Source organism: Lynx rufus, unplaced genomic scaffold, assembly GCF_022079265.1.
Source record: "Lynx rufus isolate CCGP_SWC_20201006 ecotype Redwood Valley unplaced genomic scaffold, mLynRuf1.p SCAF_16, whole genome shotgun sequence".
In the NCBI taxonomy this organism is placed as follows: domain Eukaryota; kingdom Metazoa; phylum Chordata; class Mammalia; order Carnivora; family Felidae; genus Lynx; species Lynx rufus.
This window is the reverse complement of record NW_025814830.1, coordinates 12,764,516-12,776,276: the sequence shown is the minus strand read 5'-3', so window position 1 is coordinate 12,776,276 and position 11,761 is coordinate 12,764,516. Positions and strand designations below refer to the sequence as shown.

Here is an 11,761-nt window from a genome sequence, read left to right as displayed (position 1 = left end):
TTGACATGATCATATAAGAATTGATAGCTTATTTACTTTCTGGCACAAGCTGTCCCAAGTTCACCTTGTACATTTCCTGTGCCAGATCCAAAATGAGCCATCTCTCTAAGGAGTTCTGGTTCCTCTTATGGATCATGGCATATAGAGACTACAGTTTGGATATTAGGAATATTCATTGTCATAGGGCTGTCATTTCTTCTAAGGCTTTTCAGAGGACAAAGCTAATAACTTGTTTTTAATGTATAAACCATAATCATGAATTCATAATCATATTTCCATTTAGACCAATGATAACAAGGTTTTTTTCTTTTTTTTTTTTTTTAATTTTTTTTTTTCAACGTTTATTTATTTTTTTTGGAACAGAGAGAGACAGAGCATGAACGGGGGAGGGGCAGAGAGAGAGGGAGACACAGAATCGGAAACAGGCTCCAGGCTCTGAGCCATCAGCCCAGAGCCCGATGCGGGGCTCGAACTCACGGACCGTGAGATCGTGACCTGGCTGAAGTCGGACGCTTAACCGACTGCGCCACCCAGGCGCCCCACAAGGTTTTTTTCTATTTGATTTTATAACTTTGTCTCTCCTTTTATACTGACATTCTTGGTTGCTAACAACGTTAATATAATTAGTCTCTTTTACCTGAAAATGTACTTATAATGGTGTCAAAACAACAATAGCAACATTACAACTATCAAAATAGGGAATGTTTGTAAATTTATTTTGGTTATCATATTCCTTATATTTAAGGTTCATGTGTTACATTTGGTTATGTCTCTTAATATCTTAATCAAGTATAAATGTTCTCATAACATTCATTCAAAAAATTTGTTTTGATATAATATTACACCCCCAAAATAGTAGAATGAATTCTCATATGCCCTTATAGTTTGATTAAGTTGTTAACATTAGCTTTTCATTTGCTCTTTCCTTCTACATATGTTCTTTTTTTCTGAACCAGTCGGTAGTAATTTTCAGATATCATGTTCCTTTATCCATAAAAATACATCAGTGTATTTTTCTAAGTACAAGGACTACCACTATCATTCATTTATTAAAATCAGGAAATGTAGCATAGATATAATAATTATTTAATTCAGAATTCATAGAAAAATTTCACTAGTTGTCCCAGTACTGCCCTTTATAGCCTTTTTTCCCTTGATCTGGGATCCATTCCAGAATCACATCTAGGATCAAATATTTCATTTAGTTATCACATCTCTTTAGTCTTATTTAATCTGAAATAATTCCTTGTGTATGCCCATTGGCTGCCTTGTGGATGTTGTTTGTATTTGATCATGCTTTTTTATTTGACTTGGGATTTGAGGATTAAATAAAAGTAATGTTTTATTCTACAAAAGTTATTCACCATGTCTCATAAAAGACAAATTTGGACTTAGCTAACGAATGACTTTATTTATTTATTTAAAAAAATTTTTTTGACATTTATTCATTTTTTGAGAGACAGAGACCGTGTAAGCAGAGGAGGGTCAGAGAGAAAGACACAGAATCAGAAGCAGGCTCCAGACTCTGAGCTTGTTAGCACAGAGCCGGACGTGGGGCTTGAACCCACGAGCTGTGAGATCATGACCTGAGCTGAAGTCACCCCTGGGAATGACTTTATTTAAAGGATCACTGCAGTGAGGGAAGGAAGACTTGTAATTGGGAGAACACTCCAACCATAAGATCTGGAGGCATCTAAAAGGTCAGGCAGAAAAGCATTTTTTTTTATAAGGAAGATAAAGCCAGAAAGAACTGGGACAAGTGGGGAGTCAGAAGTGTAGATTTTGTTCTCTGAAGCTTGTATCATTGTTAAGAGGGTTGTTTGCATCCTTTTCTGGCTCAGAATACAGGGTAGGCCAAAGTTCAAAGGCCTGAGAGAAGGAGAGAAGCCTGACTAAAGTTTGGTCAAGTAAAGTTATCGGGCATTTTTGTCCAGATTAGTGAGTGGGGTCAAACAGCTCAGCTAGTCATTTATGAGACAAAGAATGGCCATTTGGAGGTTCTGCCTGGCCTTCTCATAGGTTAAAAAAGGGGGGGAAGGGTCATCCTCCAGTCTTATCTAAGTCATAGAGGGAAGGGAGGTTCATTTCATTCAGCTGTTTCCTAGTGTATAAAGGATGAGGGGGTATCTCTCATGTGGCTGTGGCTATTTTTCAGGATCATAGTTCTTGGATAAAGTTTAACATTGTGAAACCCACCAATTATGTCAAGGGCTGAGAAGTTAAAATGTTAACAATATGTGAATGAAGATCAAGCGACCAGTTAAAAGTTTCTTCTATCTAGTAGAAGTTAAGTTCACTAAAAAGAATTTTTAAGAAATTAATTTTTTTTTTAATTTTTTTTTCAACGTTTATTTATTTTTGGGACAGAGAGAGACAGAGCATGAACGGGGGAGGGGCAGAGAGAGAGGGAGACACAGAATCGGAAACAGGCTCCAGGCTCTGAGCCATCAGCCCAGAGCCTGACGCGGGGCTCGAACTCACGGACCGTGAGATCGTGACCTGGCTGAAGTCGGACGCTTAACCGATTGCGGCCACCCAGGCGCCCCAAGAAATTAATTTTTCAATTGTTTTACCTTTTGTTGGAAAAGAATGGTTTTGAATGATATATTAAAATTTTAATTACATTGTTTATATTATATACTTTTTTTTTGATTTTTTAAATGTTTTTTTTATTTTTGGAGAGAGAGTGAGAGACAGAGCACAAGCAGGTAAGGAGCAGAGAGAGCAGAAGACACAGAATCTGAAGCAAGCTCCAGGCTTGGAGCTGTCAGCACAGAACCCAATGTGGAGCTCAAACTGAGCTCAAACTCTCACAAACTGAGATTGTGACCTGAACTGAAGTTGGACGCTTAACCAACTGAGCCACCCAGGCTCCTCTATATTATATAAACTTATATATATTTATGTAAACTTATATATAACATATATACTTACATAAATACATATATTACAGTGTATCTGACCTATTAAAATTTCATGCTGGAGGGGGACAACTAGGAAAAAATGTCTGAAATGGCTCCTCAGAGGGGCAATGATAGAAAATAATGTTGGGAAATACTGTTTTAGCCATTTGCACAAATCTATTTTTATGTCTTTCAGGAAGTATTTCAAGTTTTTCTTCCTACAGGTTTTATGCATTTCTTGTCAACCTTAGGCCTAGATACTTCATCCTTTTTGTGGCTTCCTAAGTTCTGTGAGCCATCCTAGCAAAGTATCAAACCTAGGAGGGGACTGTGGGAGCCCCCAATTTATAGCTGAGTGATCAGAAGTACTGGCCAGGGATTTCAGACTGACTTCTTGTAGGATTGAGCCCTTAAGCTGTGGGAGCAAAGCATCTCACTTTGTGTGTATATGCGGGGGGGGGGGGGGGGGGAGGTATCTGGGGAAGCTGATCTCGGGGCTCCCTAGGTATGCCCCTATCCTAAAGATGTGAGATGCCCTGGAAAACTAGCACCCTGTGAGGTCCTGTTCAGCATCAGGGGGATTCAGGAGAAGTTTGGCCTGAATTCTTTCTGCTGTAGCTGTATTCCATTGGATTTGCAGGAAAGCTAAGATTTTTCCAAACTCCCTCAAAGAGGTAAAATAGGGGTGGCTGAGTGGCTTAGTTGGTTAAGTATCTGACTTCAGTGCAGGTCGTTATCTTGCAGCTCGTGGGTTTGAGCCCCACGTCGGGCTCTGTGCTGACAGTTCAGAGCCTGGAGCCTGTTTCAGGCAGGCTCACTCTCTCTCTCTCTCTCTCTCTCTCTTAAAAATAAATAAACATTAAAAATTAAAAAAAAAAGGTGAAATAAAGTTAGTGTCAAGGTGCTTATTTTGTGGGCTCTGAGGCAAGGTTTCTCATGGCTTCTGTTTCTCTCTCCAGCCCTGCGTTCTCTGAACTCTGCACATCTCCAGGAAAAGAACCCAGAAAACCAATCAGTCCTGATAGTTCTAGAAAACATGCCCCATGTGAGTTACTATTTCATTTTTCCTTTTTTTTTTTTTAGATTTTTTTTTTTAATTTTTTCGTAATCTCTGCACCAAATGTGAGGCTCAAACTCACAACCCCGAGATTGAATTGCATGCTCTACTGACTCAGCCAGCCAGGGGCCCCTCATTTTTCCTTCTTGAAGTGATGTGTTGTGTGATGTGAACACCAGATTTATTTATCCCCAAATTTTCTGCCTTGCTTAGCTGCCTGAAGGAACCACTCCCAAATTTCTACCATTCCAGTGGCTAATCCTAGCAAAGAGCTCCATTCTTCTCTAAATGCTTTTCCCCTCACCAGAGAGTGTTTAAGTATTTTTTTCAGATCATTCTACATATTTTACATGCAAAGTCTTCTGCCAGGAGTCCTAAGGAAGCAGTATTAAGAGCAGTATTCCTAATACTAATACTCCCCTTAAGAGCAGTATTAGTATAATGGTTTGGTGAGGTAGTTACATGGGACATATGGCAAACTGATCTCTATAGACCTGGGTTTCCCACTTGGAAGTGACAGCATTTCTGCTGGGTGTTCCAAGTCTCAGTGTATGATAAGATTTTCTGCAAGGCTTTTAAGATTGGGTGAGGAACTGAGTCCCGAGAAGGAAGAGATCTTGCCTCTTGCAGTTTCCTGTTGATGCCATGACAAATTACTATAAACTCAGTGACTTAAAACAACACAAGTTTATTATCTTATATTTCTGGAGGTCAGTGTCTGAAATTAGTTTTACAGGCTAAATTTAAGGTGTTGATAGGTCTGTGTTCTTCAGGAGGCGAATCTATTTCCTTGCATTTTTCCAGCTGCTAGAGGCTGCCCACGTTCCTTGGCTTGTGGCTCCCTTCCATTTTTACAGCCAGCAGTCATCATTCTGACCTCTGCTTTCATTATCACATCTCCTTCTCGGCCTCCCTCTACCATTTAATGTTTATTTCTGAGACAGAGCATGAGTGGGGGAGGGGCAGAGAGAGAGGGAGACACAGAATCAGAAGCAGGCTCCAGGCTCTGAGCTGTCAGCACAGAGCCCGACATGGGGCTCGAACTCACAGACCGTGAGATCATGCCCTGAGCCGAAGTCGGACGTTCAACCTACTGAGCCACCCAGGCGCCCCTCCCTCTACCATTTAAAATACTCTTAAGATTACATTGGTCCCAAGCAGATAATCCAGGATAATCTTCCCTTTTAAAGATCCTTAATCACATATACAAAGTTCCATTTGCATTATAAGGTTACATACTCACAGGTTCCAGAGATTCAGATGTGGACATCTTGGGGAGGGTGTTATTCTATGTACCACAGTCCTCTTACCCAGGAACCAATGAGAGGATGACCAGCAGTCAGGTTTACCTTGGAGTTGGCCAGAATGTGTCAGTGATACCCGAGGCACCTAGATTGGCATCCATAAGCTACTGTAGCCTAGGAACACAGAAAGTAGAAATAAAACCTGCCAAATGCCTACTCTCTTGAGAACTGTAGATTCTTAGAGCTCAAAGACGTTGGAGAATTAAATGAAATACTCCCAAATAAGCAGATCATCTCATACATAAAATGGAAACATCATAATATTGTGACTTGAAGAATTCAAATCTTCAAAACATTCTTTTTTAAAAAATATTTATTTATTTTGAGAGAGAGAGAGTGTGTGTGTATGCACAAGCCAGGGAGGGACAGAGACAGAGGGAGAGAGAGAATTCCAAGCAGGCTCTGCATAGAGCCCGACTCAGGATTAAATCTCACGAACTGTGAGAGCATAACCTGAGCCAAAATCAAGAGTCAGATGCTTAACTGACTGAACCACCCAGGTGCCTTAATCTTCAAAAAATTCTTAAGTTATATCCAAATTCTATGTTTTAGCCTAGAGATTTGTTAAAAATTGTTTGGAAAGATTTCATTAAATTTGTTTATATTTTTCTTTAAGGGGAGAAGAAAAGGAAAGAACTCATATTTGTTGAGAATTTATTATTTTTTGAGAATCTGAAAAGCTTAATATACTGTGTGATTACATATAATATTTCATTTAATTGGAGAACTGCATTCATCTGGCCTTTTGTATTCCTGGACTTTTCTGGATAATAGAATTGTCTTACTATACATTGGAAGTTTTGTCTTTGTTCAGGCACCTAATTTCTTTTAATGTTACAATGTGTTCAGCCATGGCCTATTTATTGTCATCCCCTTCCTTCACACCCTCTTCTTTCTTTCCTCATTTTACCTCAAAGTCATTGCCATATTTTCACCAACAATAAATGGATTTGTTGTTTCAGTGGTTGGTGACTTTCAGGGATGTGGCCATCAACTTCTCTCAGGAGGAGTGGGAATGCCTTAACTCCACTCAGAGGGATTTGTACAGGGATGTGATGTTGGAGAATTACAGCAACCTGATCTCACTAGGTAAGATCATCTTGTACAGAAAGGTTTGAGTGTTTTGGAGGTAGAAATGTAACCGAACTCAAGGTGCACTAAATTGCACACAACCCAAGGAAATGTTGAAAGCAAAGAACTTTGTATTACTTGCTACAGAGACAGGGAGATTGGTCTGAATGCACTGTCTCCCTGTGGGATTATTACAGGAAATTTTTATGCAGTGTATCAGGGTGGGGGCAGGGAGTTTGTGTAAGTAAGCACTTTTGGTTCAATTAGCATGTCCAGCATGTCAACATGCCAGTATGTACATCGTATGTTCAAAAAATGGTGGAAAACTCTACCCATGATAAGAGATATTTTTTTTAAATGTTTATTTATTTATTTTGAGGAGGAGAGAGGGACAATGAGAGAGGGAGAGAGAGACTCCCAAGCAGGCTGCATGATCGGCATGGAGCCTGACATGGAACTTGATCTCACGACTGCAAGATCATGACCTTAGCTGAAATCAGGACAGATGCTTAACTGACTGAGCCACCCAGGCACCCTAGAGGACATCTTATTATTATAATGAGCTAAGGTAACTTCAGGTCAGCTCAGGGGGGCTTCTGTGCAGGTCCTCAGCTCTATTCTGGCTCAGACTGGCTCACATAAGGAGCTAATGGGCTAGACATACTTAGCAAGGAACTGTCAGGTGAAACACCTATTTAGGTGTCTCCTTGGCTGGAAATATTGATTCTGGAAAACAATTCTGCAAAACAATTATTGATTCTGCTTTTGTCTTTTCCCCTCCTCCCTTCTGCTGATAGCTTTAGGCCCTCTTATTGGAATAACTTCCCCTTTCATTCTAGCTAACAGAAGTAGACAGCTCCACTGTGTACCTTCTTTTGTTTTATGTAATTTTTTTTCAATATATGAAATTTATTGTCAAATTGGTTTCCATACAACACCCAGTGCTCATTATATAATTGGTTTTAATGTTTATTTATTTTTGAGAGAGACAGAGTGTGAGCGGGGGAGGGGCAGAGAGAGAGCGAGAGACACAGAATCCAAAGCAGGTACCAGGGTCTGAGCTGTCCGCAGAGTCCCACACGGGGCTCAAACTCACAAACTGCGAGATCATGACCTGAGCTGAAGTCGAACACTCAACCGATTGAGCCACCCAGGAGCCCCTCCACTGTGTACCTTCTTATTTCTCATCCTTCAGACCTTCACATATTCCTCTGTCACTTCCTTCAGTGTCTTTGATGACCAGTGGACTGGATTTGAATCTGGGACTCTTATACCATGACCATATCCCATTTCTTTTCTTTTAAGCTGGATGTGCGATCCCTAAACCAGATGTGTTTTCTTTATTGGAGCAAGGGAAGGACCCCTGGATGGTGACAAGAGCCATGACAAGAAGATGGAGCTCAGGTGAATAAAGAGCAAGTCACATAGGAGCAGCTATTGCTCATAATAATACAGCTGGTCTGTGAGGTGGCAACACTTGGAGATGTTTGCATGAAGCTCTCTTCAAAGGCCTGTGGAAAGAAGCCTAAGGTCTCAGCAGGAAGGTGATATCAATATGAGTTGCCAAAGGAACTTCCTTTCCAGCTCCAATTTACCATTCTTCTTCTCTCATATTCCCCTTTGTTTTAATGAGGAAGTTACTTTTCATTTCTTCCAAAGATAATCCTTTTATTTATTTTTAATTGAGTTGGTGTCTCTAGCCAGCAAATGTTTATGGAGAGCTTGCTGTGTTCTTAGATTAGGATAATCAGGGATGATCTCCCAGAGGAAGTAATTTTGAACTGAGGCCTGAATGAAATTAGCCATGCAAAAAAAGGGAAGTGTGTGTTCAGTCACATGGGACAGAAGTGTAGAGGCCCTGAGGAGATGCTGAACTTCACTTATTTGAGGATCAGCCTTCTGGCTGCGTGGCTAGAACAAAGTCAGCATGGCTAGAACAAGGAGAGTGAAAGTGGAAATTAGTGATGAGGTCAGAGAAATAGGCAGAGAACAGATCACATAAGACCATGTAGGCCATTGCAAGGAATGTGATTTTATTCTAAGTATAAGGAGCTGTTGAAGGGTTTTGTGCAGATGAGTAAGGGATCTTTGTTTACACATCACTCTGGGTGCTTATGTAGAATGAGGTTAAGAATGAAAGCAAGAAGGCCAGTTAGAGGACACTAGTTCAGGAGTCCACTTTAGAGATGATAGTGTCTTGGAATGGGGTCTAATATGTGAAGAAAATGAGAATGGGTTATATCTGATGGTACAATTAATAGGATTTGCTGAAGGATTGGAAATAGAAAGAAGCATCAGAGTTTGGAAGCCTGCAGAAGGAAGTCAAGAGTTATGCATTGGAGATGGCCATTAGATATTCTTGACAGAGAAGTTAGATAAGCATTTGAAAGCCTGCAAGATGGTAGTCAGGACTGAGGGATAAATATAAGGTAAATCTCTGGATGATGGGGCGAGATGAGAGACTAGGGAAGAAATAAGCCAACAATAAAAACTGTTGTGGGGTAATGACTTAACTCACCAGGCAGTGTTGAGGACCCATTTGAGGAATTCTCAAAAGTACAAATAGAGTTTTAAAATGTATTAGAAGTTTTTTATAATAGTGCCCTAATAATTAGGACAAAGAAGTATGGTTTAAGTTTATATATGTAGAATTATTTCAACTGTATAAAAGTGCAAGAAAAAAAATCCTGGAAGCAAATATGGGAAAAATGTTAGTTATAAGGGTGGGAGACAAAGGGGGAAAAAGTATTGATAGGAAATACAGACATCTCTTTTGAGAAGTTTTACCAGGAAGGAGTACAGTAAATGGATAGGAGCTACAGGGTGAACCATAGAATCAAAGGAGTTGTTTTGTTTTGATTTTGAAGGAGAGTCTTTAAGGTGGAGATAAATATTGGAGAGATGGTACAAGAGTAAGTGATCTGGAAATATGGGTGGTAGTGGTCAGTAAGGATGGTTACTTGAAATTGAGTTTTGGGAGGTACTGTCCTAATTAGAAATAACAAGGTCTGTTATGTCTACTTCAGGGGACGGTAGGTGGAGTGAGGTGGAGGAAAACAGTGCTTCTGGGAAGCAGGGTGCTCAAGGTTGCAATCAGAGCAAGACGTGAAGAGAATACACAGAGGGAAGGAGGCTGAGGTTGTGGAGTATTTGCAGAAAGTATATAGTGAGTTCCTGGAGCCCTAGTGGTCAGAGAGTAGTAGAACACTGAGTCACAATAAAAGATGTCTAGACCTGGAATGGGATGAGAGGCCTAGTGATGAACAAGGATACAGAAAGCCAGGGCTTTTCAGGAGTATTGGGATACCCAGAGATGCCAAGCATTACAGGATAGGTCTTGGAGTAGTTTCTTTGGGGAGGGTGAGTACTTATTCCTGTCATAAACTAAAGGTAGTGGGACTGTCACATTGAGAGTTTATGGAAGTCAAGACCTCCTAGGAGAATCCAGCATTAAGAGCAGGATGTGGCAGTCTTACCAGCATCCAAAGCTATGGGGGGCCTCCCTTGTAGGCTGCAGTGGGTAGAGTAGCTGTCTTTTTTTTTTTTTTTATGTTTATGTTTAGTTTGTTTGTTTGTTTGTTTGTTTATTTATTTATTGAGAGAGCAAGAGAGTGTGGAGAGGTGGGGGGGGGGGGGAGGTAGGAGAAGCAGAGAGAGGGGGAGAAAGATAGAATCCCAAGCAGGTTCCATGCTCAGTGCAGAGCCCAATGTGAGGCTCAGTTTCACTATCATGAGCCCATGAGCTGTGGCTGTCTTACTATAAGAGAGAATTGCAGGTGCGGCATTGCTGGAGTCTGAGATTGGGAAGGACTTTTGAGGAAAAGCAAAGGTATGTGAAAGGATGAGCCCTGAAAGGATGTAAAGCAGTAGGGAGGCCGAGGGTAGAGAGAAAAACATTCTTGGCAGAGGAAACGGTGTCCTGAAGGCCATAGAGTGATGCAGCTTGGTGTAATAGGAGGTATTCAAAGAAGGCCCTTATAGTTGGAGCCTAGTGAGGGAAGGGTACCAGGTGTGAGTTTGGAGAGTCTGCCAGGGTCTAGGCCAGGCAGAACCTTAGGGATTATAAAAATGACCTGATAGGTTGTGAACAGCATTTGTTTTGGTTTTGGTTTTGGTTTTGGTTTTGTTTTGTTTCTTTTTCTTTTCTTCTTTTTTTTTTCTTTTCAACGTTTTTTTGTTTTTTGTTTTTTTTTTTTTAATTTATTTTTGGGACAGAGAGAGACAGAGCATGAACGGGGGAGGGGCAGAGAGAGAGGGAGACACAGAATCGGAAACAGGCTCCAGGCTCCGAGCCATCAGCCCAGAGCCTGACGCGGGGCTCAAACACGCGGACCGCGAGATCGTGACCTGGCTGAAGTCGGTCGCTTAACCGACTGCGCCACCCAGGCGCCCCTCTTTTTCTTTTTTTAAAGAATATTTATTTTTGAGAGAGAGAGAGAGAGAGAGAGTGTGTGTGTGAGTGGGAAAGGGCAGAGAGAGAGGGAGACACAATCTGAAACAGGCTCCAGGCTCTGAGCTGTCAGCACAGAGCCCAAAGCAGGGCTCAAACTCATGAACATCGAGATCATGACCTGAACCAAAGTTGGATGTGCAACTGACTGAGCCACGCAGGCGCCCCAGTTTTGTTTTGATTCTTAAATACAATAACATAGAGCAGAAAATTTTTAAAAATATCACATTTAAAAATACATGTGAATGCATCACATGTAGCAGAGGTAAAGATTATTTCATGACTTGTTTGTTTTATGTTGTGGGTGTGTATTTGACCATAAAATAACATGTATTTCTTATCTCTCATTGAATTTTGTCCCCAAAGCATTTGCAAGCTAATGAAGAATCTTAAGTAGGACAGTGACATAATGTGATTTACATATTTAATATATCACTCTTGACTGCCAGATGGAGATTAGAAGAAAGGATCTCAGGACACAACTGAGTGGATTATTGTTCTGCTTCAAATGTGTGGTGCTCTCTGGGCTTTCTGAGTGTTGGTAATAGCAATGGGGATAAGGAAACAGATTCAAGAGAGATTTAGAGGATCAATTCACCCAGAGTTGTTGAGGGGGGCAAGTATGAAAGAGGCCTCCCGAAATGACTTCTGCTTTTCAGACGCCATTTCGTCATTTTCAGCCATCACCCCTTTTTTATTTTCTCATTTTTTTCTTCCGTTAATTTAACGACAATAAAAAGAACTGTTTAGAGGCACCCGGGTGGCTCAGTCGGTTAAGCGTCCAACTTTGGCTCAGGTCATGATCTTTCAATTCGTGAGTTCAAGCCCCGCGTCAGGTTCTGTGCTGACAGTTCAGAGCCTGGAGCCTGTTACAGATTTTGTGTCTCCCTCTCTCTCTGCCCCTCCCCTGCTCGTGCTCTGTCTCTCTCAAAAATAAATAAACATCAAAAAAGAACTATTTAATCATGTTACTATA

At 40.8% G+C, this 11,761-nt stretch overlaps 1 protein-coding gene across 1 annotated transcript in view; it reads left to right on the top strand.

Moving 5' to 3' along the window:
* The first annotated feature begins 3,853 nt into the window (after nt 1-3,853).
* LOC124511184 (zinc finger protein 345) overlaps nt 3,854-11,761 on the top strand; it is an 87,821-nt gene continuing 79,913 nt past the window's right edge. The window contains exons 1-3 of the transcript XR_006961831.1: nt 3,854-3,948; nt 6,227-6,353; nt 7,641-9,853. The gene's annotated coding sequence lies outside the window, so the exon portion shown is untranslated. Of the gene's footprint in view, nt 3,949-6,226; nt 6,354-7,640 lie in introns of the transcript that reaches the window.